The sequence below is a fragment of the Oreochromis aureus genome, linkage group 1 (assembly GCF_013358895.1).
Source record: "Oreochromis aureus strain Israel breed Guangdong linkage group 1, ZZ_aureus, whole genome shotgun sequence".
In the NCBI taxonomy this organism is placed as follows: Eukaryota; Metazoa; Chordata; class Actinopteri; order Cichliformes; family Cichlidae; genus Oreochromis; species Oreochromis aureus.
The window spans coordinates 4953661-4963289 of record NC_052942.1 but is presented as its reverse complement, the minus strand read 5'-3'; positions in this window follow the sequence as shown (position 1 = coordinate 4963289).

Here is a 9629-nt window from a genome sequence, read left to right as displayed (position 1 = left end):
CCTACAGCTGAAAGATCACTGGACCAGCCCTTTATCTTCTCCAGGATATTTGAGGGTGCAGAGCTCAAATACATGTTTGAAGTCTTGCATATATAGGATATTTTGGAATCTTGATGGACACAGTTGTCATCCAAGATACATACTCTCAAAGGCTCTTTCTCACCTGTTTATTAAACAGAATTTTACCCCCTCATTTTCATGTTTTTCTCCACAAATGTCTCTTGTAACCAAAACCACAATCTCAATTCAGGTTAACGTGTTAAACCCACTTGATTAACTTGTTTAAATTTATATATACAAATACAAAATATTTACCTTACACCAGTCCCTTTTATATACAGTATAACTTGTAACTAAATTCTGGAGCCAACCAGCTTCCAAAATATGTTTGTGGAGGATTGTTAACACTGTGATTAACCTGCTTATTTTTGCCTTTTAAAACTCTTTATGCACTACCAGTCAAGAGTTTGGACACATGTTCTCACTGAATGGTTTTTCTTTATTTTTTCTACTTTCTACATTGTAGATACATGCTGAAGACATCGAATATACAACAATATATATGTGGCAAAGAAAAAATTGATGAATAACTCTAAATATGTTTTATAATTTAGATTCCTGGAAGTAGCCACCCTTTGCTTTGTTGACAGTGTTGCAAACCTTTGGCCTTCTCTCAGTGAGCTTCATGATGTAGTCACCTGAAATCGTTTTCACTTCACAGGGGTGCCTTGTCAGGGTTCATTTGTGGAATTTCTTTCTCTTCCTCATCCGAGGGAGCTTTACAGCAGCATACCACACTCAGTGCTACTTCCCCTTTCTGCCGACTCTATGCAATTCCATATCCAAATTAGTGCAATACTGCAATAACACATGACTTTTTAAATCAATAAATTCTGAAAACAAATTACAAGTGTCACCTTACATTTGTAGATGTCAAAAGTTTATTTCTGTCTTTTTTCACTTTTACTTCACTAAAGATGTTGAATGAGTACTTCAGCTTTTACCAGAGTGCTTTTAACACAATGAACTACTACTTCTTAAGTATAGAATTTCTTTTCTTTTGCCACCTCTGGTCATAGGTTTGCATAAAGTCATCATAAACACAAATATAATAGTAATTTGGGGGCTTTTAATTATTTATTTGAAGTGTTCTTTTGTGTAGTTCAGTTTTCTTTAATTACTTTAAAAAAACGGATGTACAAGTTAAAATTTATTTAGGATTTTTTCTCTCTCATATGCACAATGTGAAATGTATGCATACAGTCTCAAATGTCAGAATCAGAATCAGAATCAGAAAGGGTTTTATTGCCAAATGTTGAGCAGGTTTACAACATTAGGAAATTGCTGCGGTACTTAGTGCAAACATACTGTTATACAACTCTTAAATAGACATAAAATAAGAATTAAAAGTGCTAAGTAGTTAGATATGTACATGAGTGCAGGTGGTGATCAGTGCCAAACATGAAATGATGCAGTGAACACAGTGTAGGGTCATGTGTTAGTGGTGGGAACAGTCATATGGTTATTGTTCATGAGTCCAACAGCAGAGGGGAAGAAACTGTTCTTGTGGCGAGAGGTTCTGGTGCGAATGGACCGGAGCCTCCTGCCTGAGGGGAGCAGGTCAAACAGACTGTGTCCAGGGTGAGAAGGGTCAGCTCTGATCCTAGCTGCACGCCCCAGTGTCCTGGAGGTGTACAGGTCCTGCAGAGATGGGAGTTTGCAGCCAATCACCTTCTCAGCAGCTGTATATACTTGATACCCCAAATGTATATACTTGATACCCCCAATAACCTCAACCAGCTTTTGGTAGCCATCAAGAAGCTCCTGGCGTAAATACTTTTTCCCTGTCTCATTTCTCATTAATACATATAACTTAATTTATTGACATCTATCGTTGGATTTCTTTGCATATGCAGATGGGTTGTTACCATCATCTGGTGAGAATTTCATGAATTTCATTCATATTTTAAACACTGTATAGTGTTGTCTTCCCATTAGTCACTTGTTATTTTGTTTATTAATTCACCAATGAAGGCTTTCTTTCATTTCAATCTAGCCCGCCTCTCGTTGTCTGTGTTTGGGTCCTCCCTAACACAGCACATGGTCTGCAGCATCTACAGATGCTGTAGTGTCTGTCATTTGCATTTGGGTAATCTCAGTCTCTTACTGAACATGCTCCTGTGACTAGCCAGCATGTCATGGACTGGGTGGGAGGTATTGTCCAGCATTGTCCTTAACTTGAACAACATATCCTTATCTTGGACAACAACAAAATGTAAAACTGCCCATTTCTAGCATAGTGGTAACACTACACACCTTGACAAAATGTAGTCAGAGGAAACAAAGAGAGGGAAGGTAGCCAGAACTGAGCAGATTGTGCTATGCTAGGAAAGCTACAACCACCAAGTACCTGCAGAGGGTAAGGCAAGTTCTGAGGAGTCAGCTGAATGGTAAGAACGAGATCCAGGCTATCAACACCTACACGATGCCAGTGGTCAGATACCCTGCTGGGATAATAAGCTGGCCAAAGGAGGAAAGGTGAAGACAGAAGCCACCAACATTAAGACAAGGAAGCTCCTGACCATGCATGGAGGGTTTCACCCCAGGTCCATCACCCTGAGGCTGTACGCTTAGCAGAAAGAAGGAGGCTGGGCACTAGTGAGTGTCAGAACCACTGTCCAGTATGACACAACGGACATCCATGAATACATCAGGAAGATGGCCACAACTGACCGTGCGCTAAGTAAATACCTCTGGCAGCAGAAACCCATGAAAGAAGTGGAGCAAGAGGAAGAGCCATAAAGGAAGGACAGGCCCCGCCACAGTATATAACATCAGCAGAAAGAGGAAGTGGCTGACATTTAGAAATCCTACAAGTGGCTAGACAAAGCTGGACTGAAAGACAAGCACAGAGGCACTAATCATGGCAGCACAGGAACAAGCTCTAAGTACAAGAGGGCAGGGCTCTACACCAGGCACAGCTTTTGCACAGTCTGCACCCCAGGCAATAGAATCAATGCATTTAATATATCTTTCACACTAAAAGAGCTGCACTATGTCCATTCTATTTCTAAGAATTGTTAATAGTTGTACGTGTTTATGAATTTGTGCAATATTTGTCTGCACGATAGGAAAAATTCCAGCTATCCTGTTAAAGATGGTTAAAAATATATACTGGTGAATTGCAATGGTGCTAATAAAATAGATCAAAATCTGAGAATGAGCTATATCAGCCTTTTTCAAAGTTTCCTCGTTTTATGAAGAATGTAGTTTAACTGGTCCCCAGCCTCTTTTCATTTTCCAAATGTGAGCCTCAGCCAAATGAAGTTGAGTATTCCTGCTCTACTGTATGTGATTCTGTATGTACTGTTATATGTGAGGAATATGATCCAAAAAGAAAAATTTATACCTTATTTTCTGATATTGCCTAACAGTAGTGGAGTTGTGGAGGTGTTTTGAAAGTCACAATTCAATTCAGTTCAATTCCGTTTTATTTATACAGCGCCAAATCACAACAACAGTTGCCTCAAGGAGCTTTATATTGTAAGGTAGACCCTACAATAATACATACAGAGAAAAACCTTACAGTCATATGACACCCCCCCCCCCATTAGCAAGCACTTTGGCGACAGAGGGAAGGAAAAACTCCCTTTTAATAGGAAGAAACCTTCAGCAGAACCAGGCTCAGGGAGGGGCGGACATTTGCTGCGACTGGTGGGAGTAAAACTGTGGTTGAAGTAGTCTGAATGGCAGTGTGGGGTCTTTGGCCTAAGAACCAAGAACCAGGATATTTTGTGGGGGTTGCTGTGGATCATCAGCAGTGTTGGGACTAACGCGTTATTAAGTAACGCGTTACAGTAACTACGTTATTATTGTGGTAACGAGCACGGTAACTAGTTATTATGCCAAAACCAGGAACGCGTTACTGCGTTACTGGGATTTAGATAGGCTCGTTACTCGTTACTGCGTGGTGGATATCGCGGAGCTTCCACAGATTCAGTAACATTAGCAAGTGGTGGAGGCCAGCAGGTGGATGAAGGAAAAGGAGGCAAGAGGAGAGACCGAAGCGGCACCGGTCCGCGTGTCAGGTGAACTGAACTTCAGGTAAGAAGTTATGACCTGCAGTCTATCTGGGTCAGATATAAACCAAGTTTAGGTGGAGTTTATTTTCCTTATGCTGACATTTTCGTACTGCGTGCTAGCTAGCATGACGGAGTTTCTACTGTATACAGCTGGGTGGGTGCTATGTTACTGATGTTGAACTTTATTTTGTTCATACGGTTAATTATTAGAGTTGCCAACCGTCCCGTAAAAACAGAATCGTCTCGTATTCAGAGAAAATATTACGCGTTTCGTACTGAGGTGAAAAGGAACACAGTTTGTCCCGGACTTCAGCTACAATGAAAAAGACACAAAGCTGAAGCTGCACAGCTGCCTCTTCTTCTCTCATTCTCTCCGTTTCTACTTCAATCACGAAACTGATCAATGATCAGCTGATCGGCTTTTCTCTCTTGTTTATTTATCGCCCACTTTGCGCCAGAAAAGAGGAACCAGCGGATGTCGCGTTAAACAACAGCAGCACATTTAAGCTTGATCAGCTGTTGTTAGAATTTATTTAATATTAATTTCTAGTATCAGCTGATGTTTGCTGGAGCCACAGCTGTAAAGCTGCTGGTCATGATATCGGTTTGGTTATCTGGTGAGAGGGAAACATGAAGATGAAACTAGGAGATGTCCTTACTGAATCATCAGAGCTGAACAGGTGATGGAGAAACAGGTTTACCTTTTAGGTGACATGAATGAGTTGAAGGAAGTTATGAACTGTTTCTGAGAGACAAATAACACCAGGATCCTTTTCTATGTAGCTGACAGCTGGTAACTGTGCAGGGGCGGGTCTAGCAAAGTTTTGCCAGGGGGCCAGGTAGGGCATTAACAGGGAAAGGGGGGGACAAGGAAATACTTTTCTTTATTATTCTCATTTAAAATGTCTCGCTTTTAAAAAAATAATTATCTGAGTCTTACAACAAACAATTGATAGATTGATACATATATACCATCAGAACAGTGTACATCACTGTCAAAGGCTTTATGATTTTTCCTATAATGGTGGGCCGGTCTCTAGTCAAAATGCCCGGGACGATTTTTTTGTCCCAGTCCAGCCCTGTATGCAGCTCATCTGCAGTCTGGTGTTACCTACATCTTCCTATTCAGAAGGCAGAATCTCCAAGTTCTGAGTACAATCAAAAGCACCACGACTGCAGTTTTTGTGTTAGATGTAAAAAGCAGGCTAGAATCATGGCGGCGGTCAACGTCGGTCCAGGCGTGGGATTTCTCTCGTGGAAATGTGCACATTATTTTTTCCTTTCTGTTGGTAGGTGGCACAGTGCACTTGTGGCAAGTAAGCAAGCTAGAAGACTGGCAATCTTGCTGGGTATCCAGTTACAGAAGCAACACATTAACAAGAGAATTCTGAGTAAAACCAAAGTTACTTTCCCTAGTAACTAGTTACTTTGAAAGTAACGAGTAACTTGAAGTAACTGAGTTACTTTTTTAGAGAAGTAACTAGTAATGTAACTAAGTTACTAATTTAAAGTAACTTACCCAACACTGATCATCAGTAAAGTTCTCTGTCGAGTCTTTAATAGATTAAATAGTTGTTTTTTCTTTATTTGGCTTTAACTGGATACCAAGGAATTTTCCATATTAATTACCATGTTCAAAGTTCTCTTTGCACCAGAAATCTTCTTGCCAGTTATTTCATTTAATTCATTTTTAGGTCGTTAATTAAATGTTCTTATAGTTACACCTCCTGGGTCTAGGTGCGGCTTGCCCCTCTGGGGGCGGGGGTACCTGGACCTGGGATACAGAGTATGTTTGGGGAGTGTGATTGTCTGTGCAGTGTCTATTTGTGTCTGTCTACATGTTGGGTAAGTGCCGAGTATTTGGTTGTGTATATGGGGGTGGGAATGCACGTTTGAGTCTGTGTGCGTCTGTTTGTCTGTGTCTATATGTCAGGTTGGGCCTTAGACTCTACCTCTCTGGGAACATCTCAGGCCCTCCAAAGTACGGAGGCCTATCTCCCCTCACCACACTCCCTGCCGGTGGCTGATGCCCTCAGACGTTGGTGTGCTAGTGGTTCTTGTCAACTGGGGCTGGGCACTCATGTATGCACCGGCTCACTCCTGGTGGCCGATTGGCGGGGCCTGGCACCTGTGGCCCGGCTGGGCCCCTTCCGGGGGGTGGGGTGCCCTCAGGCCTCTGGCCTCTGGGCCTGAAGCTCGGTCCTCTCTGGCGCAGCCGGCTGCCGGCAGAGCCCGCGGGCACGCCACTGCAACCCCCCTCCGGCCTCTGCTCTGTGGCTGCTGGGTGACATCTCGTTTGGGGGTCTACTCAGCTCTTCCCAGGAGGGTGGCACGGTTCCCCCCCTTTGGTGGTCCTCCTTGGGTCCTCATACTCTGGGGCCTCTGGATGTCTGGGGCCTGGATCTCCTCCATAGCTGCTTCATGCCCTGGGGGACGGGGCTATGGCTCCCCACACTCCCTAGCAGATCGTTACATGGAGAAACCTTTGGAATACAAGCATGCTTATCCACACAGGTGTATACACGGGTGTTCATAGACACATACGACACCTTTCTTGGCTGCTACCTCAAAGCACATTGTGCGCTATCTAGCTTGCGTGCTGCACAACAACATTTAATATTTAGTATCTACTGTTGGTGCGATGTGTGATGGTGATGGTGTGATGGTGCTGTATTTGTTATGTGGTTGTTTTTTTTGTTTGTTTGTTTGTTTGTTTGTTTGTTGTCTCTTCTGTTTTTTCTCTCCATACAGGTGATCCAGGTGTTTTGTTTGTTTTCTTTCTTTCTTCTCCCCTTTCTCACCATCTCTTCTCCCCTCAATTTTTCTTTCTCTCCCTCTCTTTCTTTCATTCTTTCTCCCTGTCCTATCTCCCAGTCATGTCTGTCCTGACTGTAACAACTGAAAATAAAATAAATACATAATTATAATAAAGGTCAATCAAATGGACCAATATGGCAAGGCCATGATGATCCAGTTGGTAAAGTAAATCCGCTTGGCATCTCTCTTGGCCTTAAGACAACAATTCTGATGGCTAAAGATCCAAACGGGACAGGGGGAAAAAAAAAAAAAAAAAAATGTTCTTATAGTGAGGTAGTATAGGGCGCTTCCAGTTACATTGTCCATTCCTTTTTGAATGAATGAAATCTTGTTTTTTTTAAGTAATGGTGTATTAAATGTCCAATTTCTAATAGGTGGTGTGACTCTTTTCTATGTCAGAAAGATAGACTCCTCATCCTCATCTGTTCCACTATGATATCCATGATAATGGAACAGCTAACTAAAAAGTAGCCTAAGTGAGGATGAGAGTTGTGTAATCCCTGAAAGTGGGTGATGTGAACGCCAAGCATTGGTAACACCAAAATCATGTATGTATTATTTAAGAATGTCTGTAGTGTCTGCCAGTTCCTTTGACTCATTGCTCTACTGTGCCTGTCAATTTCTGGATTAAGTAACAGGTTGAAAGTGTCAGACTGATCCAAAAATAAAGTGAAAAAGGCATTAACAAAAGGAGGGGTCATCAAAATTTGGTCCATATATACAAAATGTATATTAGTATATGAACTACACATTTTGTAGTGTTGAATGTGTGTGTGTGTGTGTGTGTGTGTGTGTGTGTGCCTGTGCTTTAATTGTGCAATAAATCACACAGTCCAGCCACCCAAGAATACGTCTGAAATTACCTCAAATCAACAGCAATAACAATAGGAAAAAACAGGAAAAAAACACACTATGTTCAACTGTTCTTTGTAGATATGTCTAATTAGAAAAAAGCAGATGGCCCCGCCCCTCCCTGAGCCTGGTTCTGCCGGAGGTTTCTTCCTGTTAAAAGGGAGTTTTTCCTTCCCACTGTCGCTTGCTCATCGGGGGTCATATGATTGTTGGGTTTTTCTCTGTATCTACTGTACAATATAAAACGCCTTGAGGCGACGGCTGTTGTGATTTGGCGCTATATAAATAAAATTGAATTGAATTGAATTGAAAAAGGTGTTTGTAAACAAAGCCCCCCTGACACAGGATCAGTACAGCCATGGAGCGGTGTTCTGGTCACGATAAAGTTGACTGTCAACATATAGTGTATCAACTGCAATGACATCATGAGAGCCTCCTTTGACAACTTATTTCAAATCAGGACCGTGCGTTGCTCCAGGATCCCCTTAGGAAACTGGTCGTTGAAGTCCCTTCCTCTCAATTCCTGGCTGTGGCTCTTCACCAGTTCTTTTTGTTTAAAATATTTAAATTTGACCACGACTGGTCTAGGTTTGTGTCAAAGCTGAACAGGTTTTTATGTAAAGATTCCAAAATATTGACCATGTCACTGTCTGTGGAGAGCAGTGTTGGGCAAGTTAGTTTGAAAAAGTAATTAATTATAGTTACTAGTTACTTCTTCAAAAAAGTAACTGAGTTAGTAACTGAGTTACCAGATTCTAAAAGTAATTAATTACTTGAAAAGTAACTATTGCATTACTTTAAAAAAATGTTTAACCCTCTGGGGTCCAGGGTATAATTGGCCATTTTAACCACTTTTGATTTTACTTCTACATTTCACCTTTAAAAACTATTTATTTTGCCTTGATTGGTATCATTCTTTTCAGCACAACCTCACGTGTCTGAATTTACAGTTATGTTTTCATTTTCACATACTGTATTAACACAATTGATCTAAAATCAGACAAAAAACATAAAAACCAAGTAGAAAAAGTTATACTTTTTACTGCAACAACCACAAACATGTTTATTGAATCATATTTCATAACTTTAAATGCAAGTATAAATTGTCAATTTTAAAATCCTATGCACAAGTTTTGCAAACAACAAAGTTATTTGCAGCCACTTACATTTTACCCTTTTTTTAATATAACCATTTCAGACTATTTACATAACAATCAGGGGTACTGCATTCAGTAAGATGCGACACAAATTATTTGTGCCACTCCAAAAAAATAATTTCTGTCCACTATAAATGAGAACATCACAGCCTGATACCTGCAGGCCTGACAGCAGCAGGTGTATCACTGCTCCTGTTTTTATTCAGCAGTCGCCTCATTGTTCTGACACACAACACAAAACTATCCACAACACTACACACTAACTACACACATGCTAAACATCACAAATCTCTCACATCTCAAAACTCTCTCCCTCTCTCTCTCTCGCCGTCACTCCTAAAACTTCCCCCTCCTCCTAAACAACCAAATGTCATGTTGTCATATCATTTTTTGATTGGTCGACATGGTGCATTATTCCACCAACACAAACGGGCTGTTTTTTGTTTTGTTTTTTTATTTTCTGGTCATAAGCAGAGAGTGCTTGCTGGCGCTGTCCTTAGACAGTAAACGTGGCGAAACTATTGAGGAAAAAAACACGCATATATATTGTTTATCATGACTCTGGTTTTACGTGGCCTCTCAACACAATTTAAAAACTGGTATATATCACCTTGTTGCTTTGTCATCTTGAAGTGGTCATGTGATTGGCTTACCATGACTACTTTATTCTTACTCAGTCAAACAGCAGCACTCATGTGATTGTTTTGCCCCCTAGCTCCAG